The sequence below is a fragment of the Sorex araneus genome, chromosome 1 (assembly GCF_027595985.1).
Source record: "Sorex araneus isolate mSorAra2 chromosome 1, mSorAra2.pri, whole genome shotgun sequence".
NCBI lineage: Eukaryota > Metazoa > Chordata > Mammalia > Eulipotyphla > Soricidae > Sorex > Sorex araneus.
The window spans coordinates 263,837,351-263,846,441 of NC_073302.1; positions in this window are offsets into that span (position 1 = coordinate 263,837,351).

The window sequence follows — 9,091 nt, forward strand, 5'->3', positions numbered from 1 at the left end:
TCCAGCAAGCCAAATTAAAAATATTTACAAAAGTAAGGCCAGATGTGAGGAACCGATGAATTTGTTGGCTAACTCAGTGAGGATGAATTAGTGTGCTAAAAATCTCTTTGAAACAATAGATTATAAAACATACTTGGTATCACAGGTGAGGGAGATTTAGTGACACACCTGGATTTCTGAGTCAGATGGCTCATGGGTGGTAGCTTCTTCATAGCCTTAGCATTTTGTAGCGTGGAAAAAGGAGGTATTTTAGAAAGAAGTAAAGAATGACTTAATATGATGCATCAAACATGTATCTTATAATCTGCTTAGTATCAATTAGCATGTTCACAAATAATTTGATACTGTAAAATGAAGAGTTAAAAGACTTCATAAGACTGGGAGAGGAATAAAAATAAATATATCATCTTATAGTTTCAATTATTTGCAGCTATTTGCGAGTTGAGACGAGTATGTGCATGTAGACTGAAAAATACAACCAGTACTCTCTCAATGTTTTGATCTCCATCATAAAACCTTTTAGCAGGGTCTGATTTCCTGACTTTTAGGAAGACTTAAGGTATAATGATTAGCCTATGATTCATCTTGTTGCCTCTCAACATGATTTTTAGTTCTACCAAGAACTAATTTACTGAGAAAGGTCAGTAAGTAGAAATTGGCATGCTTATTTGTTCTCCTGGAAGTGAAGCCCAGACTCTGAAGGATGGATTTCTGGAAATGGCTTTTTAAGAAACTCATATACAATCTTTACAGAAAATTAGATAATAGTCTCGACTTTAGTCTCTGAAACACAAACTCTTTTCATTTCCCTTTTGTGTTTCTGTTATAAGGAAAATGTGCAAAACAAGGTCAATCATATAAAATAATTCAAATATTCAAGACCATGGGATTGTAAAGTTTTCAAGCATATTAGTGCTTGAAATTATGTGTGATTGAAAACAAAATGGATTATATTTAGGAATTATAGGAATGTATCAAATTATAGGTAATCATAATGAGAAGCTCTGATTCATTAAAATCAGTGATAGGAAGAACAGATGTCACTCCTTCAATATAGAGATTATTACTGAAGAAGCCAGCTATGTTATTGCCCTGTATGGAGAATAAAAACAGATCTTTATAAATGTTAATAAATTATGATTCTAAAATAGTTTCGCATACAACTCACTTGGAAAAATAAGAATGGAGATTCTAAAAAATAATTTGATGAAAAATTCTAAGAAAATAAAAACGAAACAAATAGAGTTGTGGAACTAAGAACAAAATTAAGAGCCTCTATTTCAATGTCTAGAAAAGGAGAACAGCAATTTCTTTTATTGGGAACATAGTGAAATAGAATGTTCAGTTCAAACTGTTACAGACTCTCGGGAAAGAGCAATTTCAGTAAAAACATGAGAGGTTTTTTATTTTTTTCCTGAAAAGTCAGAAATAACAAGATAAAATGAACAAAATACACAATACATTTTATCTTGGTGATGGTAAAGAGTCTCAGGGAGAGCCATTTTTTAAAAAAATTTTTGAATGTATGCAGGGGGAATTAATTCAATAAATAAAGCTTCTCATTTGCATAATGTAAAGAAATCTCTACTGAGTATCCTTCAGAAGTTTGTTTGAAGTTAAAATGAACACATTTGAATTGGGTCAGAAGAAATGGTTACATACCAAGTGACTAAGGTACTGCAGCTTCTAGTAACATTTTGCTTTCATTTTTATGCACCAGCTAAAATACAAAATTTACTCAAATTGAATTTGATTTATGCCTTATACTCTTGCTCTCAAATTACTTCTTTACATCTGGTTATTCAGAATTCAAATCACATTAATTCTAACTTTTAAATTCATCCTTCTTCTATCGACCTTAGATGACATCTAAACAATATCAGCTTCTGTGTTTCTAGCACCCTGTGTTTGAACTAAGCCTGGAAAAATCTCCAGCTTTACTAATCCTTATCACAAATAGCAATTCCTCATTTATGGCACGTGTTTTCATAAGTTAGGGCAGTTTATCTGGACATGGGTCTGGCAACTAACTGAAAAATTGCAAATCACATCAACGTTAATTCACTGTATCCTAACTGTGCTTAAAACAAGACTTAAATGATTAACAAGATATGAAAAAGACCTCTGGGTAAATCCTGGGATACATATCCTGGAAATCCTATACTATGTATATTTGATAAAAACTGTAACACTGTAGCAATGTCATTCTGTTGTTCATTGATTTGCTCGAGCAGGCACCAGTAACATGTCCATTGTAAAACTCGCTATTGTTTTTGGCATATCGAATATGCTATGGGTAGGTTGCCAGGCTCTGCCGTGTGGGCAGGATACTATCAGTAGCTTGCCGGGCTCTCCGAGAAGAATGGAGGAATCAAACCGGGGTCAGCTGCATGCAAGGCAAAAGCCCTACCTGCTGCGCTATTGCTCAAGTCTGTTGATAAAAAATATATTTGATAAAAACTCACTGAGAATGAAAAATAAATATTCAGTGAGCCAGCTAAAAAACTAGGCAGACACATTGGTTAAGTCAAACTTGAGACTAAATTTCCCTTAGATCATTATGAAACAATGGTTGAAATATGACAATAAGTTAGAAACTCTAAAATTATATGAGTGCATTGTAATTACATCATGGGACCATGAATCAATATAATTAGGTATAACTTTTCTGCCTCCTAGCTAAAACATGGTTAAAACAAATCAACAGTTATTGTTTACACTTAGAGGTTATAATTTCTTAGAATACACTAAAAATAATCTTCTTTAACACATATAATTAGTGACCCTTAAAAGTTCTGCATTTGTCAAAAGTAAACTCGATATCTTGGCAATAAATCTAAACCATTTTATCCTGTTGTATATCTAAAATAGTATAATTTCAGTGACTTTACTAACATAGCTATACATACTGAATTAATATTTAAGAAACCTAAGTCCTAAATAAATCTAATACTACTTAACCCACAACCTAATATTGTCTTACTCTACTCAATCCAGTAATTTTATATGGATTATTATTGAAAGATTTGTGTCTCTATAATTTGAAATTTTATGGGCTTCTTCTAAATAAATGCAAATGGTACTACTATCCTATGTAATGAATTCCTCTAGTTCTCTCAATTTCTTGAGATTTCTATTTTTTTTTTTAAGAATCAGAAATCAGTACCAGAGTGATATTATAACATTGGATGTAACCAACACAGGTTCAATCACCAGCACTCTTTATGATCTCATAAGCACTACCAGGAATGAGCACAGAACCAGGAATCAGTTTTGACCACCACAGGTTGTGAACCAAAAAACAAACATACAGAAATCAGAAATTGCCATTTATTGATGATAGTCCCCTGGTTCAGAATATTAGAAAAGAAATAAATCTATCTATCCAATTATGTATCTATAATTTTCAATGTGCTATTATGGTCAAATGATTTCAAATGAAATCTAATTTGGCACTCTTGTTTCACATTCTAAATATATAAACATAAGCATTCCCATATTACACAATTCATGGTGTCATAACTTGTGAAATTTTAAAAGTGTTCTGATTGAAATAATTGCCTAGATACACTGCATGTTAAAGATGACAGGGTAAGAATAAATTTCTGAAACATGGTAGAATAAAAATATTTTATCAATTGCATGTTATAATATTCACATGACTTAAATTAAAGAGAAATTAAAGTTAGCTTCTGTGAGTTATTTTACATAGATCATTTGCAAACTGACATAGAGAAGCATATATTTATACATGAGTGTTTCAGAATGGTGGTATCAATTCACATATGAAATATTTTTTGCACAAACTACCACATTAAACTAAGTTCCAAGTTTCCTCATCCACAGGATTTATGCTATCCCAAATTGTATTTTACTCTGAAGTAAGTTTTATATGGGATACGGGGATGCATTTCAGCTTATAAAGTAATATATATAAAGAACAATTTAAAATAGAAAATATTGTGTTTAGGGAGATGGTTCAGCTTAGTAGGGATTATGGGGACCCAAGTTCACACCTGGGACTGCATGACCCCCCTAATACAGCATGAATCCAAAAAAAACTAGTAGATATTTGAGATTGAACTGCCAGTTTGGTTGTGTATTGTAGGTGATGTTTCTCACTACCCTGAGAATTACTTGGAAGTTCTTCGTCCTCAAAATTAAAATATCCCTAAATTGTTAAGAGTTACATGACTGAGTTTGGAACTGGATGGTAACATTTTAAGTAAAATAAAGTAGAAGAAGGATCAATATTGGATGATCTCACATGTCTGTGGTGAAATAGTATCAGTGACATATGCTTGGCCTTAGATTACAAAAGTCCTATTAAGAAGTAGTGGATACAGAGAGGGGATGGGTGCCCTCCCTCAATTTCCCTGTTCTTCTGGGACCCTGGAAGTCATGCCCATAAGCTGCCTCGGGCGCCTTATAAGCTCAATAATTGGCCATGATCCAGAGACTCATAAATAAATCTCGAAAGAGGTCAGCAAGCTGCAGAAATGCTCCCACATCCAAAAGTCACTATCCAGTCAAACATTAAACTCCAGTTGTATTACCTGATCAAAATTTTAGAATTTCTGGAGCAACATTGTATACTCTACACCACTATTAAACCAGGAGCAGCACACCACATTGGGTGGGATATAAAGTAGAAGGCAACCAGTCTCGATTATGAAACCTGTAATAACATGTTAGTAACCTCCTAAACAAGGGCTTAGTGGCTCCAGGGTGAGAAACAACAATCTTCACACACTTTCTCCTAACAAAATCTTTTTTGATGATTTTTAGCTAATTAATCATAACAAGTAATACAAAATAAATCATTTAGGGCCTGCTCGCGGGGTACACTTGAGTGGTGGTTGGGAAAATTGGAAATAATGGTGATGAGAAGGTACATGAATCCTTTGTGTTTTTTTTTTAAAAAAAACTGTATCATTTCTTTATCTTACAAAGAGTTGTGAGGATACCTAGTAATAGGTTTACTACAACAAAATGAATAGTTAGAAAAATATTTGAATCAGAAATTTTCACCTGATATTTTGACACCTAAAAATCACACAAAGCAGAGCATTTTAGCAGTTTTTTGATACCCCTTCTCTTACAAAAATGATTGCTACACTTTGCTTGATATTTCGGATCACCCCTTATCATTTTACTTTTCTTCCTTGGGCTTCTCAGAGAGCCGGTCAAGCTACCGAGAGTATTCTGCCTGCATGGGAGAGCCTGGAAAGCTACCCGTGGCATATTCGATATGCCAAAACAGTAACAACAAATCTCACAATGGAGATATTACTGGTGCCCCCTGGAGCAAATTGATGAACAATGGGACAACAGTGCTACAATAGTGCTACAGTGTTTCCTTGGGCATATCTGTAATCACACTCGAAAATATGCTCTTTTCACCTAATCTGCCTTTAAGGTCCATCTCTTGCTTGGGCATTTTGGGGATTAGGTGATCTTGAACTAGTTTCCGTCCTTAAGCTAATCTTTTAACAATATTCATTTATTTATTTATTTAGATCTGGGGGTGGGAGGCACACCAGGAAGTGCATTGACTTTTTACTGACTGACGTTTTACTCAGGATAGTGCTTCTGGGACAATATGCGGTGCTGAGGATCAACCTGGGTCAGCTGCATGCACTTTATCTGTTGAATATCTCTTAGGCCACAACTAACCAATTTTATTTTTGTCCTGGTTCATTAGTTTTTTGGTGATAGATATTAGTTAAGTTTCTGATTTGTTCACTTTCAGTTGCTTGGCAAATACCTTAGAACTTTTCCTCTAGATGTTACTCTCAAATCCATTAGCGCTGTAGCACTGTAGCACTGTCTTTCTGTTGTTCATCAATTTGCTCGAGAGGGCACCAGTAAAGTCTTCAGTGTGAGACTTGTTGTTACTGTTTTTTGGCATATGGAATACACCATGGGGAGTTTGCCAGGCTCTGCCATGTGCACGGGATACTCTCAGTAGCTTGCAGGGCTCTCCGAGAGGGATGGAGGAATCAAACCCAGGTCGGTTGTGTGCAAGGCAAACGCCCTACTTTCTTCATTTTTCATTCATGTTCTTTTACTCACTTTGAAGTGGTTACCTGAGATCAAAAGACTTAGAAAGGAATAGTATAGTTTAATATCTTCTTTGACTTTTTTTTCTATTAAATATGTATTGGGGTGTTTTCACTGAAAATAATTTTGTTCTATCCAGATATAATCAACTTCCACAAATCTCCAAGTTTCTGAAGCTTTTATTTTTTGCTTATATTTTGCAAAATTGTCATGTGTCGTCAGCAATAATAACCAATATATTAATTTTACATTTTTATAATATGCTTCCAAAGTAAAACTATGTATGCATTACATCTCACATATGAATTACATTGTCCCTTTACTATATTTTCACTATACAACATATTGTGTTGTATACAACATATCATGGACTTCCAAGTCCCTGACGCTGAATTTTTTCCACTCTCCTCTACCTGTATCCTAATTAAACACTTTTTCAGTTTTATGTAACTGGGTGTTCTTCTGACAATAACTGCTGTTTTTAGATATACAATATTAGCATAAACAAAAAATCCCCATTCCTCACTTACTACTCCATGAACCCCTTACCTACCCTCCAACAAAGGCACTTGTCACCAACATGGGTTCAAATGCAATTTATACCCTCCCATTTCTTATATCTGTGTTCTCCAGAATAAGTCATTTCCAAGATACTATTAGCTAGACAAGGGAAGGCAATACAATGATTGTATGAACTGATTTTAAGAATCATGCCTGGGGATGACTTTAATTACTCCTAAATATACCAAGAATTAGTTATGAACAGAGTTTAAGAACAAATTGTCTAGTAGCATAGATGAGTGCATGAATCTCTGATTAGAGCCTAGAACTGTTTGTAACAGTGGTTTATTTATAGAGGTGAAGAAAAAGTAGTGCTAAAGATGCTAGTCAATTATTGAAAATATTGATTGTAAGGTACCTTTCAGATGCAAGGGTGGTTAAAAAATAAACAGGCTTGAGGGGGAAAAACAAGCGAACAAAATGCTCCAGAATCTGGAAGTTTAAAGAGACTTTAAAAGACAATTGTAACCTCAAAGTCATAAAATTAGAAACAATATAAGGAGTTCTTAAGAATCAGAATGAAGGAAAACTATCTTTAAAAGTAAATAAGCTAAGGAATTATAGTATGAGAAACATGAATTTAAACTGTTGAAGTTAGATTTATCTTCTTTTATGAAGTTAGAAAATCCAAACATATTTGTATTACTTGTTTCACTTGTCATCCCATTGATCTTCAATTTGCTCAAGAGGGTGCAAGTAATGTGTTCATTCATCCCTGTCAAGTGCTAGTGTAGCTCAATGGTATCTGCTCGCTCCAAGAACACGAAGAGCTTCATGCAGGGTTTTGATGAAGAAGTCTGACAATTTATGTTCATTCAGGGTTCTGATAAAGAAGTCTGACAATCTCCTAGGTGAAAGGCCACGTTGTCTTTTGATGTCCTGTGGAATCCAGTCTGTAACAGCTCAAGTCCAGCATTAGTCTCTAAATCTAATTAAGTGTCCAGCCTATCTGATTTTTGATGCCTTGGCAAACGAGACAGCGTCCCTGATTCTTGATCATCAACAGAGGTTGGAACTCCGGATTCCTTCTCTCACTTTAGTGAAACGTGATACTCCAAGCATAGTTCTTTCCATTCCTCTTTCGGATATCTGTATAGCGTTCTCATCCTGTTTTCGTAGGGCCCAGGTCTCTGAGGTGTATGTTAGTGCAGGAACAATGGTGGAATTGAGATGTGCAGAAGGTTCTTTGTCCTTTGAACCACTTCTTCAGTGCTCTTGAAGGTGTTCCACGCTGCTCTCTTCCTTCTGTACAGTTCTGGTGCCAGTCATTCTTCATGTTGAGTTCTCGACCTAGGTACACATAGCTGCTGCATTTGGAAATGTTCGTTCCATTGAGAGCAAATGGAACGTCAGGGACTAGTTCGTTTTTCAGGAACATTGTTTTGGTGAGATTCAGCTGCAGTCTGATATTTCCACACTCACAGTTGAAGTCGGCCAGGATCTGTGCCACTTGGCTAATGTTTGTTGTTATGAGAAATACGTCATCAGTGAAGCAGAGTTGGTGTAGTTGCCAACCATCTATCTTCACCCCCATTCCTTTCCATTCCAGTCATCGCATGACGTTCGCAAGGGTGACACTTAGGAGTTTCAGTGAAATGGTATCACCCTGCCGAACCCCTCTCTTTACATCAATGATCACTTCCTTGTAGAATGGTGAGATCCTGGTGGTGAATCCACAATACAGCTCATGGAGGATCTTGATGTACTGAGCTTGAACTTCTGAGCTTGAACTCCCTGTTTGGCTAGGGCTTCGATGACCACTTCATTCTCAACTGAATAAAGGCCTTCTTTAAATTGATGAACCTTAGACAGAAATGCATCTTGAACTCCCTGAGAAATTTCAATGAACTTGGACACTGTGTGGATATGGTCGATCGTGCTGAATCCATTTTGGAACCCAGCTTGCTTGCATGGTTGTCCTTCGTCTCTTGTTCTGCCTATTCTATTCAGGATGACTCAAGTGACTCAACTTGTAGACGACGAACAGCAGGCAGATTGGTTGATAGTTGCTGATGTCTCCCTTTTTGTACAAGAGAACTGTCCTGCTGGTTTTCCGTTGGGATGGAACCTTGCATACAGACAGGTAGAATGTGAAGAGCTGAGCTAGTGTATTGACGAGTTCTGGCAGCAAATTCTTCAGGTGTTCGGGTCTGACCTTGTCTGGACCAGGTGCTATACGATTCTTACCAATGAAATGGCATATCGGATTTCAGAAGTGAGGACATTGGGAACAACATATCCATCCTGCGGAATTTGGTATGTGGGCAGGTGGAAGTGGCTGTCAAAGAGATCTGAGGAGAAGTTATGAATAACCTTATCCATTGCCCTTCTGGAAGATTCATCAGATCGTCGGAGGGCAGTTATCTTGGTCTTGACTGGTGAAGGACAGTCGAGTTTTGCAAATACTTTTCCTGGCTTCTGCTGCATCAGTCAAAACTGCTGCTCTTCCCTCTTTGAGATCTTTCTT